Genomic DNA, 12308 nt, shown 5'->3' on the forward strand with positions numbered 1-12308 from the left:
TTGTGGGCCCAGCGGGCGGTGTTTTTCCCCCTTTAATCCGAATTCACGGGTTTTCCCTTCGCTTTAATGGCGGCCACAGGGACCAGCTCGCCCTCTCTGCTCGCCCATTGGCCGCCTGAAGGTCACGTGGGCCCAGGCTCCGTGGGGAGGAGGAGAGAGGAGGGAGCGAGGGAGGGCCGGGAAGCTTTCAGCAGAGGCGGTGAGCCCAGGGGGACGGTAGCCAGTTGGTGGCCACTAAAATAGCGCCATCTGCTGGGTGCCCCGGCCAGTGTGAGATGACCCTGGCGCTATCTTTCTCCTTGCCGGAGAATTTACAGTACAAGAGGGTTCACATCACAAATCTGAGAATTACGTTGAAATCAGTTTGAATTCTTTGGAAGAGAAAGTGTTGCAAAAATTCCAAGCCATTCTCATTTATTCCACAAGGCCGTGGGGTGCAGAGCAAACCCCTGGGCTTGGGAGTCAGATGATCTGAGAGAGGATTCGGTCACTTTAAAGTTGTGATGTTAAGAAACATAAACGAAACAATATAGCCTGTGGTTAACAGCCTGGGAATTAGAGCCACCCTGCCTGGGTTCGAACTTCGGGCGAATCACTTACCTCTCTGTGTCTCAGTTTACTCATCTGCGAAATGAGGAAAACATATCCCCTACCTCACAGGTTGTTGTGGTGATTGAGTTAACACAAAAAAATCACGTAGCCCAGTGCCTGGCACAGATAAACACTGTTTGGAGTTATCTATTATTGTTGTCATCATTAGGTGTGGCTATTGTGAGGAATAAGTGAACCAGTGTATGTAAAGTGCCCACTAGAGTATCATATCCGTGAGAACTGGGACTTACTTTGGTTTACCGCTGCATCTCTAGTGTCTAAAAAAGGTTCCCAGCACACAGTAGGTGTTTGATAGATGTAAATTTGCAAATGAATGAATGGTAAAAAGTAGGAGTCAAATAAAACATTAGTTCCCTTTCCCACAAAACATTTAGTTCTTGACTGGATTACACTTCAACGTAGGAGTTCAAACATTTTTTGCCCGAGAGTTTTAGCTGGGAGAGAAGGAGAGAGAGAGACAGAAAGAAAGGGGGAAAGGAAGGAGGGAGGAAGAAGTAAAGGTGATTCAAAAAACTGGAGATATCAGTGAGTGAGTTAGGACTTTACCAATTTTTAATCTTAATTGCCTCTGTAACATAATGATGGATTCTTATATGTCACTTCTTCAGCCACAGATTAAAAAGCTTTCCTCCTCTACCTATATAGATTCACGCATGGTGGTGAAGAATCCAGATCTTGAAGACAAAGGTCTATAGAAAAAGTTCTGCCACTTGCCGATCTTGGATCAAATTTGACTTTAGAGCAAATTAATTTCTCTTACTCTCAGTTTTCTCATTGTAAAATAGGGATAATAAAAGTACTTTTCAGGGGCTTCCCTGGTGGCGCAGTGGTTGAGAATCCGCCTGCCGATGCAGGGGATGCAGGTTCGTGTCCCGGTCCCGGAAGATCCCACAGGCCGCGGAGCGGCTGGGCCCGTGAGCCATGGCCGCTGAGCCTGCGCGTCCGGAACCTGTGCCCCTCAACGGGAGAGGCCACAACAGTGAGAGGCCGGCGTACCACAAAAAAAAAATAAAATAAAATAAAGTACTTTTCAGGACTTCCCTGGTGGTCCAGTGGTAAAGAATCCACTTTCCCATGCAGGAGACGCGGGTTTAATACCTGGTGGGGGAACTAAGATCCTACATGCCACGGGGCAACTAAGCCCACGTGCCTCAACTACAGAACCCTTGCGCTCTGGAGCCCACGTGCCTCACCTAGAAGCCCTCGAGCCTCAAGGAAGAGCCCACATGCCGCAACTAAGACCCACCACAGATAAAAATAAATATTTTTATAAAATAATGAAAGTACTTTTCTCCTAAGGTGTCTGGTGGATGAAACAGTGCAGGCATGGGGCTTGCCACAGTATTTACTAAATGTTAGCTATTAATATATGTTTAAAAATCATTATTGAGCACCTGATGCTCAACTGAGTGTGTTCCTGGTCTGTGCTAGGCCTGCGATACAAATATGAATAAGATACATGCATATCCCTAAAGATTCCTGAAGCAAGGCAATAAAGGAACCATTTCCCACAGAATAAGATAAAATACAACGTAGGTAATTGCTTTAATATGTATGTATCAACTATGGCACAATAGAAGTGCTGGAGGAGGAGCACCAAAGTCAGAGCAGGCATCTCAAAGTAGGTAGCATTTGAAATCAGATTTGAAGGATAAAATGAATTCTTATAAAGCCCTGTGAAACAGTTAAATCTTATTAAACCCAATTCAGATCCAAAGGCCACATATCAAAGTCAATTATACAACCAGGACTAATTCAATCCAGGAGCTCAAATCAACAAGGTTCACATCCTTTCTAACTGAGTTCCCACACTGGGAGACAGCAATCTCCAGGCCCAGTAAGGTGAGAGACCCTCTGCTCATCTCTGTTTCCCGGAGAGAATCCTCAGACCCTTGTTCCCACTGCTTTTGTCACTCTGAAAAGTCCTCCCCCACCTTTTATTTTATCTAAAACCATCCTTTTTAGAAGGCTTGCCCTCCACTGCCCACCCCCCACGCCCAACCTGAGCACCTTCCTCAGGACTCCAGCAGCAGATAGAATCTGCCCGAAACCCACTAGGTGGGAAGTAACATTTGACTGACTTTTCATTTGAATGTCAATCTTCTCAAAAAGAAGGGAGAGACGGGGGTGGGGAGGCAGGAGGGAGAGGTGAAAAAGTAGAAGAGAGAGATTGAAAGAGAAAGAATTGAGAAGCAAAGTGGAGGAAAGGGACACCAACTGTGAGAGGACTGGAAACATGGAGAGGAGAGAAAAGAGCAATATCAGCATACAGAGAACATGTCAGTAGCCACCTACATTCTCTTAAAATGACATTTTGTGTGATTGAAAGAATAAGGGAAATAACAGTATATGTACATTGTCAAAAGTTTGGAAGATATAGAAAAGTGTAAAGATGAAAAAATTTTAAATGTATATTACCCCCCCATATGCCCATGACTTTCCATATATATATGATATATATGGTTGAAGTCATACTACGTATACATTTTACTACACATATTTGTCATCTAGAATGTGTCAGTCAGGTCATGTAAGGACAAGGTACAGGATACACCAGGAGCTCATAATCTTGCTATATATGGCACTTGGACAGTTGGACAAACTAGGATCAAAACTCCACACCATGCCTGCTAGCTCCCTAACTTCCATTTACTAATTTATAAAATGCATGTAATAATAGCACATATATGTTAGCGTTGTTGTGACAATTAAAAGAGATAATCCAAGTAAAATAGGAGAGCCAACCAGGAATCTTAGGGTGAACTGAGAGGTTGCCTTGAGTCAATAATCACCTATTGTCTTCCACTCTTTGAAACATGGATTCACTCAGTGATCTACATTTAAAACTGTTCTTTACATAGAGAATGGACTTGAGGACACGGGGAAGGGGAAGGGGAAGCTGGGATGTAGAATAGATAGCTAGTGGGAAGCAGCCGCATAGCACAGGGAAATCAGCTCTGTGCTTTGTGACCACCCAGAGGGGTGGGAGGGAGACGCAAGAGGGAGGGGATATGGGGATATATGTATACATATAGCTGATTCACTTTGTTGTACAGCAGAAACTAACATACCACTGTAAAGCAATTATACTCCAATAAAGATGTTAAAAAATAAAACAATAAAACTGTTCTTTAACTTCTTCATCCTTTTAAGGGCTCCATTCTGAATGGGAAAAGGGAGGTGCCAGGCCTCCAGGAAGGGTGACAGACTTACATCACCTGAGACTGAGAAAGTTCAGGAAAGGGCAATGTTTGGCCTTAGGACTTATGCTCCCCTCCTGATCCTGAAAAATCCAAGGGTTTAGAGCAGCTCTGTCCAGTAGAAATATAAGAGCTAAATAAATAATTAAAATTTTTTCAGTAGCCGCATTGAAAGAGAGAAAAAGAAATAGGTGAAATTAATTTTAGTTATGTATTATATTTATCCCAATGTAACATAAATACTATTATTTCACATGTAGTCAACATAAAAATTTATTATTGGGATGGTTTGCTTTTTTAACCAAAACTTTAAAATCTGCATGTACTTTCACTTACAGCACATTTCTGTTTGGACTAGTCACATTTCAAGTGCCTAACAGCCACGTGTGGCTAGTGGCTACTGTGTTGGATAATACAAGTCTACAGTCAAAAGCTGAAAGCTAAGGACCAATTAAGCTGTGGAGTAAGTGGTCTTGAGCCCGGGGACAATATTGATTTCCTTAAGGTCATGTTAATGGTTTAATGTTGTACTTAATTCAATAGAAAACAAAAGGCTGAGGCATTACAAACCTTTTTATTTAGTGAATGCACAGACACTCTTAGTTGAAAATAGAAATAAACAGATAAAGTAAATTAGCAAGTTGAGACAATAAGAACACTTTTCAGTTCTAAGCCTCAAATATCCTGAATTATCTTGACAGTTGCCCTGACTTCCCATTTTTCTTAGTAGTACAGCATCTACTCTCAACCTCATTTATTTCTCAATAAATGTTCTATTTTAATATTAAATTTGAAGCCAGCTCCCCCTAATTTCCTCACTTTGAAATCTGGATTGTAAACCTGCATAAGCAAATCAGATATTCCCCTCCCCCTGTCTTTATTCTACTTGAGATAGTCATTTGACTCCTCTGGATCTCTGTTTCCTCAAACATAATAAAGAGATTGGATTAAATAATTGGTATGATTTATCACCTAATATGTAATACTTAATATATGTCAGGCCCTGTGCTAAGTATTTTGCATTAATTTTCTATATTCCTTGCCACAAGCTTCTGAGGTAAGTACATACTATAGTATCCCAATTTTCTAGATTGGGATACTGAGATTTAGAGAGCAACTTGCCCAAGGCCAAAGAGGTCTGTAAAGTATGCTAATCTATTGTGAGGGGCTCAAGAGGAACTTCCTGGATGGGCAGTTGAAACTAAATCTTTTTTTTTTTTTTGCAGTACGCGGGCCTCTCACTGTTGTGGCCTCTCCCGTTGCGGAGCCTGTGCTCCGGACGCGCAGGCTCAGCAGCCATGGCTCACGGGCCCAGCCGCTCCGCGGCATGTGGGATCCTCCCGGACCCGTGCACGAACCCGTGTCCCCTGCATCGGCAGGCGGACTCTCAACCACTGCGCCACCAGAGAAGCCCCGAAACTAAATCTTGAAGGATGAGTCGGGTTGAGCTAGAAGATGCAGATGAGAGGGGAAGGAGAGGGACAGAAGGAAAAGGGGGAGAACTGGAAAGCCTGGTGTTGGTAAGAAAAGATTTGGCTGAAGAAGTAACCCTCAAGGCCAAATCATGAAGAGTTTGGATTTCGTCCAGAAGAGAATGAATAACCACTGAAAACTTTAAACATGAGAGTGCTGAGCTAAGATTTGTTTTTAGAAACAAGATGCCAAGAGACTTGTTGGGGGCATTGTCGTAATCCAGGCAGGAAGTGAAGAGGCCTGAACTAATTAAGAGGAGCTTATCTGAAAACATCCTTTCTTTCTGTTTCACATTTATTCCCTCCATCAAGGTATCAGCAAGGAAGATAGGGAAGTAGAGGAAATCACTTTTGCAAAATGCTGAGCATTCCTTTCTTATTGAGCAGATGATTTTTCTCAGAATAGCCAAAGTTGAGAGAGAAGACAAGTGCAGTTTGCTGAACCTCCTCCTCCTGCTAAAAGGTTCCAGGCAGGACTTTGGTCACCAGGATAATTACTCCTGCCAAGATACAAACCGGTTTGCAATTTTATTGTTCTCTTCCCCCAAGAAAAGGTTCAAAGGAGTTCAAAAGATGTGACCAGCCAAGAAAATAGGAAGATTATTCTAGAATCTCTTGGTTCTACCAAGAGTATATAAGGGATTTAACAGTAATATAGATGAAAGTAACAGAGTTTTATACCATTTCTATCACTGGCTTTGACATTCACTCATTCACTTAATACCTACTGAAATTTACTATGAGCAAGGCTCTGTACTAGGTGTTACGATGATGGGGCAATATGCAAGAGTGCATCAGACCTCCCTCTGTGGTCTCAGCTTCTGCTCTGAAGTCCTGGCTCTTGGGCTGGTGTATTTGTTATCTATTGCTGCATAATAAATTACCTTGAAACTTCACATCTTAAAACAACAAACATTTCATTATCTCTCACAGTTCCTGAGGTTTAGTAATCCGAGAGAGACTTAGCCAGGTGGCTCTGGCTCAGGGTCTCTCATGAGGTTGCAGTCAAGATATTGGCTGGGGCTGCAGTCATCTCAAGGCTAGAGTAGCGCTGAAGACTTGATTTCCAAGTTCACTCACATGGTTGTTGGCAGGACGTAGTTCCTAGCTGGCCATTGGCCAGAGGCTTCAGTATTCTTCCAGGTGGCCTTCTCCTTAGAGCTGCATACAACATGGCAGCTTGTTTCTCCAATAGGGAGTTATCCAAGAGATAGAGATAGAGAAAGACAGAGATACCAGAATGGAAGGTGCAATTTTTTTAATAACCTGTTCTCAGAAGTAACTTACCATCATTTCTGCTACATGATTTTGGTCACACAGACTAACTGTGATAGAGTGTGGGACGGGCCTACACAAGGGTGTGAATACAAGGAGGGAAGGATAATTAAGGGCTATCTTGGAGGCTGGCTACCACAGTCCATCCTCTGGTCTCCAATAATTCATGTCCCTCCCACATGCAAAATACACTCATTTCCTCCCAAAGTCACCAAAAGTCTCATCTCATTATAGCGTTAGCTTGAAGTCCAACATCTCATCCTCTAAATCAGGTCCAGGTACATCTGAGGCTCCTTGGGTGTAGTTCCTTAAGTACAGCCCCTTGAGTACAGTTCCTCTCCCCCTGTGAAACTAAAACCACAACTTATGTGCCCCTCCATACACCCAACACACCATGGTGAGACAGGTGTAACAGGGTAACTGTTCAAAAAGAGGGAAAATGGCGGGCACAAAGGAGTCACTGGTCTATTATAATTCTGAAAACCAGCTGAACAAATGTTGAACATTCCTTGATTAAGTCTCAAATCCTGGGAATAATTCTCCCTGGCTCTCAGCTCCATGTTCTGGAGTTTTGGATCTGACCCCTGAGTCATCCTCCCTTTCTCCCCTTTTTTTTTTTTTTTTTTTTTTTTTTAAATGAAAGATAGCCCATGTTTACCACTGAGAACTTTTCTCAGCCTACTTCTTGCCAGTGGAACTTTGAGGGTCCAAAGACCTCTTTTCATTTTGTACTATCTCTATCCCATTTGGTCCAAGATGGCAATGTTTCTTCATACATATTTATTTTTTAAATGTTATGAGCCTTCCATGAATGTTATTGGGGTCCACTCCATTAGATGAAAGCCACGCCTACAAATATCTTTCAGATAAGCTCTTCTCTACCTTGGGCTTCTGGTGAGATAACTGATGGACAATGCCCTTAAGCTTCCTAGGTGCGTTATCATTTTATTGAGAGACTGTGTGACACATACCTTTAATCTCTTTAGAGGACTTTTTGTCTGGCCAAATAGTATTCTGATGCACAACCTTAAATCTTTCTGAGACTGTAACAAAAGATTTTACAATCACTCCCTTGGCTTCATCTTAGGACCATGTTTTACTAGCAGTGCCCTGGATTTGTAGCCCAGAAGCTACATCTTAATTTTAGCATTGTTTGCCATTCAGAGAAGGTGAGAATTTTCAAAACCATAAAATTCCGTCTCCTTTTTGTTTAAACTGTTAACAGTTCTTCCTTTAGTTTACCTCTCTCCTCTCACATTTTACTATAAGCAACAAGACGAAACCTTTGCTTGGAAATCTCCCTAGCTAGATCACCCAGTTCATTATACACATTTTCTACCTTTTGGTTACTGCACGGAACAGTGTTACTGAACTTTCTGCCACTATATAAAAAGGATTGCCTTTCCTCCAGTTTCCAATTACATTACCTCATTTTTTTGCAAGCCTTCACCTGCAGCCATATAAAAGAGTGGGATACTTCTATTAACAGTTTCTTCAAGGTACTTCAGGCTTTCACTAACACTCTCCCCAAAGTCTGTTGTCCAGTTCCAAAGTTACTTATGCATCTTAGGATTTTGTTATGGCTGAATCTCACTTCCAGGTAGCAACATCTATATTAGTTATCTATTTCTGTGTAACATATTATTCTGAAACTTAGCAGTTTAAAACAACAAATATTTATTATCTCTCACAGTTTCTTTTTTTCTAACATTTTTATTGCAGTATAATTGCTTTACAATGGTGTGTTAGTTTCTGCTTTATAACAAAGTGAATCAGTTATACGTATACATATGTTCCCATATCTCTTCCCTCTTGCGCCCCCCTCCCTCCCACCCTCCCTATTCTCACAGTTTCCGAGGCTACCAGATCTGCTCCTAAGGTGGCTCACTCACATGGATGGCAAGTTGGTGCTGGCTGTTGGCAGGAGACCTCAGAATCTTTTCACATAGGTCTGTCTTCAGGGGTCCTTGCATCCACGGTAGGTGGCTTTTCCTAGACCAAAGGATCTAAGGCGCCAAGGCAGAAGTTACAATGTCTTTTATTATCTAGTCTCAGAAATCCTACACTGTCACTTCTACAGTAATCTATTTGTCACACAAATCAGCTCTGATTCAATGTACGAGGGGAATACCAATACATGAGGATCATTCTAGGTTATCTTGAAGGCTGGCTACCATAGCATGTTTTCCACCTTTCTAGGTTCCTTTGTTAATACTCTTTCCCTCAACAAAGCTACTTTCAAAATAGATATATCTTGGGCAGCCAAATCATGTATTCCGTATTGAAAAACATCATATTACCTGGTCAAATTTTAAAGAATTTCAGCACAAATTAAGCCAGCCTTCTGAATTTCTATCTTTTAAAAAAAAATGTCCCTATTGCACAAGTTAAGCAAGTCAGGAACCTCTTAAGAATGAAGATTGATCCAAAGGCTAAAGAGTCATCATTGATGAGGAAATGTATTATTGTGATACCAGTTTCATTTCTCTGCTCACCATAAACGAATTCATTTGTCTTCTTCTGGGACAGGTGTGTGTAATATGTGACATGCTTGATTTTAGAAGGCTTCTTTTTAAAAAACATGAAAACTATGTAAATAATCAGTAATTTCTTTTTCTTTAATAAGCCCACTGCATTCATTCAAAACCTTTATCTTTCAATGTGGGATAAGTTACTAAATTATATGTCCAGAATAGATGTTACATTTCAATTAATAAAAGGACTTATATTCTTCTCATAGGAACCACCTCACCCTTTATGTAGTTCTCCCCTATGAGACCCTTCCAAAGGTAAACTACTGTCCTTTCCCTCAGTGATTTGCCAAACAGAGGCAGTGTAGTGTATGAAAAGCATAAGCTTTGGTATTAAAGCTCTGTATTCTGATTCCGCTAGCTGTGTGACCTTGGGCAAGCTACCTAACTTCTCCAAACCTCTGTTTACCAATATGTAAAATGGGGGTAATAACACCAAACTGTCATAAGAATTAGATGATATAATGTAGTAATAATGCTTAGCACAATGCCAATTAGAGTAAGGGCGCAATGAATGATAGCTATTATTAACAATTTGGGCAAGAAATGCTACCCATGAGAAGTTTCTTCTACTCTTCAGTTCTTACCTACTCCTAGTGCTACACAGCATCCATGGTTAGTGATTTTCAAATGTTGAAATGAAGGAACTACAAAAATAACAATGATTAAAAAGCTCAGTTTATGAGTGTGTTGCTCTTTAAAGTCTTCTCTGGATGCAAAGCAGTCCATTCAATACCCAATTCAAATATGAACTAGAAAATTCTTTTTAAATCTGCTTTTTCTTATAGTAATGAATTTCAAGAAAAATAAGATACTGCAACACCACAAAATGATCATTAGATTACCACTCTGGGCTTAATTTTCCCAAAGACATAAATCTTGAGACATTTTGAGAAGTATTGAATGAACTTTGGAGGTATTCACCTTTGTTTAAGACTCTTTCCCTCTGTTTTCCAGATGGAAGGCGGAAAAGAATAATACTTTCCAAAGCCCTTTTTATATATTCAAATGCAGAATAGCCATGATCAAAGAGATGAATTACAAAGAATGATCAGGAACATAAATATGTACATATTTTGAATCAGTAGTAAGTGGGTTTGGCAGTTTTCAATGCAAAATAATTTCATACTTCATATTATTTATACCTTGACCTATTTGCATACTTTAAAAAACTTAAATACAAATGGCACTTAGAAAACACACAAAATGAGCAGGCCTGGTTTTAGAAAAGAAAATATGAGTAAACCAGATTAAGAATATATGATTTTTTCTAACTTAATTTACAAAGCAGCAGCAGATATTATTTTATTATTGAAAACAGTTAACACAAAGTATTAGTGTAGGCTAGCATTCTTTCTTATGCAACTCAAAATGATGGTTTATAAAGGACCATAGCCTATATGGATATGATGGAATGCCATGTAGCTACCAAAAATGACAAGAACTAGCTTAATGTCCATACATGGAAATGTGTACATAGAGTAATGTAAATAGAAGAGACACAAAATAGCATATATAATGATTAAACCATGTAGAAATATATGTATAATGTAAATATGTAAATATACATATAATGTAGTGTAGTGGAAAGAAAGAGAGAATAGAAGAGCTGAGTTCTAGGTGTGACAGGGCCTTCACTTGGCTGGGTATCCATATCTGAGCAACTTATCTGCTTGTTCTCTGTTTCCTCACCTATGAAATGAAGGAGTTGATCTCGACTGATTTCAAGGCCATTCTCAGTGCTAACGTTTAGTGATTTCATAGTTCAAAGGTTTGGAGTGACATAAATATAGTTTACTGTTTACTACCTTCTTTCCTGTAAAGTTGTTCAGGTTAATAATAACCTTAAAAGGATATCACATGTCTTTAGTAAGACCTAGGAGAGAAATAATATTCATCAATAAATAAGATTCAGTGATAGATAAATGTACTATTTTCTTTAAACTTTGTTTAAAAAAACAAAAAGGCAATAGGAAGTCACTGAAAGTTTTAGAGTAGAAAAGTGGCATGATAAAGGATGCATTTTAGGGTGCTCACCACGCACCAGCACCAGGTGCTATCACTTACACCCAAACCAGGGCTCTGACTGTCATGGCCAAGAGAGCGCAGGCTGCTGGGGAGCTGGTTTTTGCAGAATGTTGAGTAGACTTCCCTTTGCTGTACATCTCTAGGAATAAACCTACAAAGGAGGCAAAAGGCCTGTACTCAGGAAACTATAAGATACTGATGAAAGAAATCAAAGACAACACAAACAGATGGAGAGATATACCATGTTCTCGGATTGAAAAAATCAATATTGTGAAAATGACTATACTACCCAAAGCAATCTAAAGATTCAAAGCAATCCTTATCAAATTACCAATGTCATTTTTCACAGAATTAGAACAAAAAAATTTACAACTTGTATAGAAACACAAAAGACCCCAAATACCCAAAGCAATCTTGAGAAAGAAAAACAAAAAAATAAACAAATGGGACCTAATGAAACTTAAAGGCTTTTGCACAGCAAAAGAAATGATAAACAAGACAAAAAGACAACTCTCAGAATGGTAGAAAATATTTGCAAATGAAGCAACGGACAAATGATTAATCTCCAAAATATGCAAACAGCTCATGCAGCTCAATATCAAAAAAACAAACAACTCAATCAAAAAATGGGTGGAAGACCTAAATAGACTTTTCTCCAAAGAAGATATACAGATGGCCAGCAGGCACATGACAAGACTCAACATCACTAATTATTAGAGAAATGCAAATCAAAACTGTAATGAGGTACCACCTCACACTGGTCAGAATGGCCATCACCAAAAAATCTACAAACAATAAATGCTGGAGAAGGTATGGAGAAAAGTGAACCCTCTTACACAGTTGGTGGGAATGCAAATTGATACAGCCACTATGGAGAACAGTATGGAGGTTCCTTAAAAAACTAAAAATAGAGCTACCATATGACCCAGCAATCCCACTCCTGCACATATACCCAGAGAAGACCATGATTCCAAAAGATACATGCACCCCAATGTTCATTGCAGCACTATTTACGATAGCCAGGACATGGAAGCAACCTAAAGTCCATCAAGAGAGGAATGGATAAAGAAGATGTGGTGCATATATACAATGGCATATTACTCAGCCATAAAAAGGAACGAAATTGTGCCATTTTCAGAGATGTGGATGGACCTAGAGACTGTCTCCATTTTTTAACATAACAAGGAGCC

This window comes from Physeter macrocephalus, chromosome 14 (genome assembly GCF_002837175.3).
Source record: "Physeter macrocephalus isolate SW-GA chromosome 14, ASM283717v5, whole genome shotgun sequence".
Classification (NCBI taxonomy): domain Eukaryota; kingdom Metazoa; phylum Chordata; class Mammalia; order Artiodactyla; family Physeteridae; genus Physeter; species Physeter macrocephalus.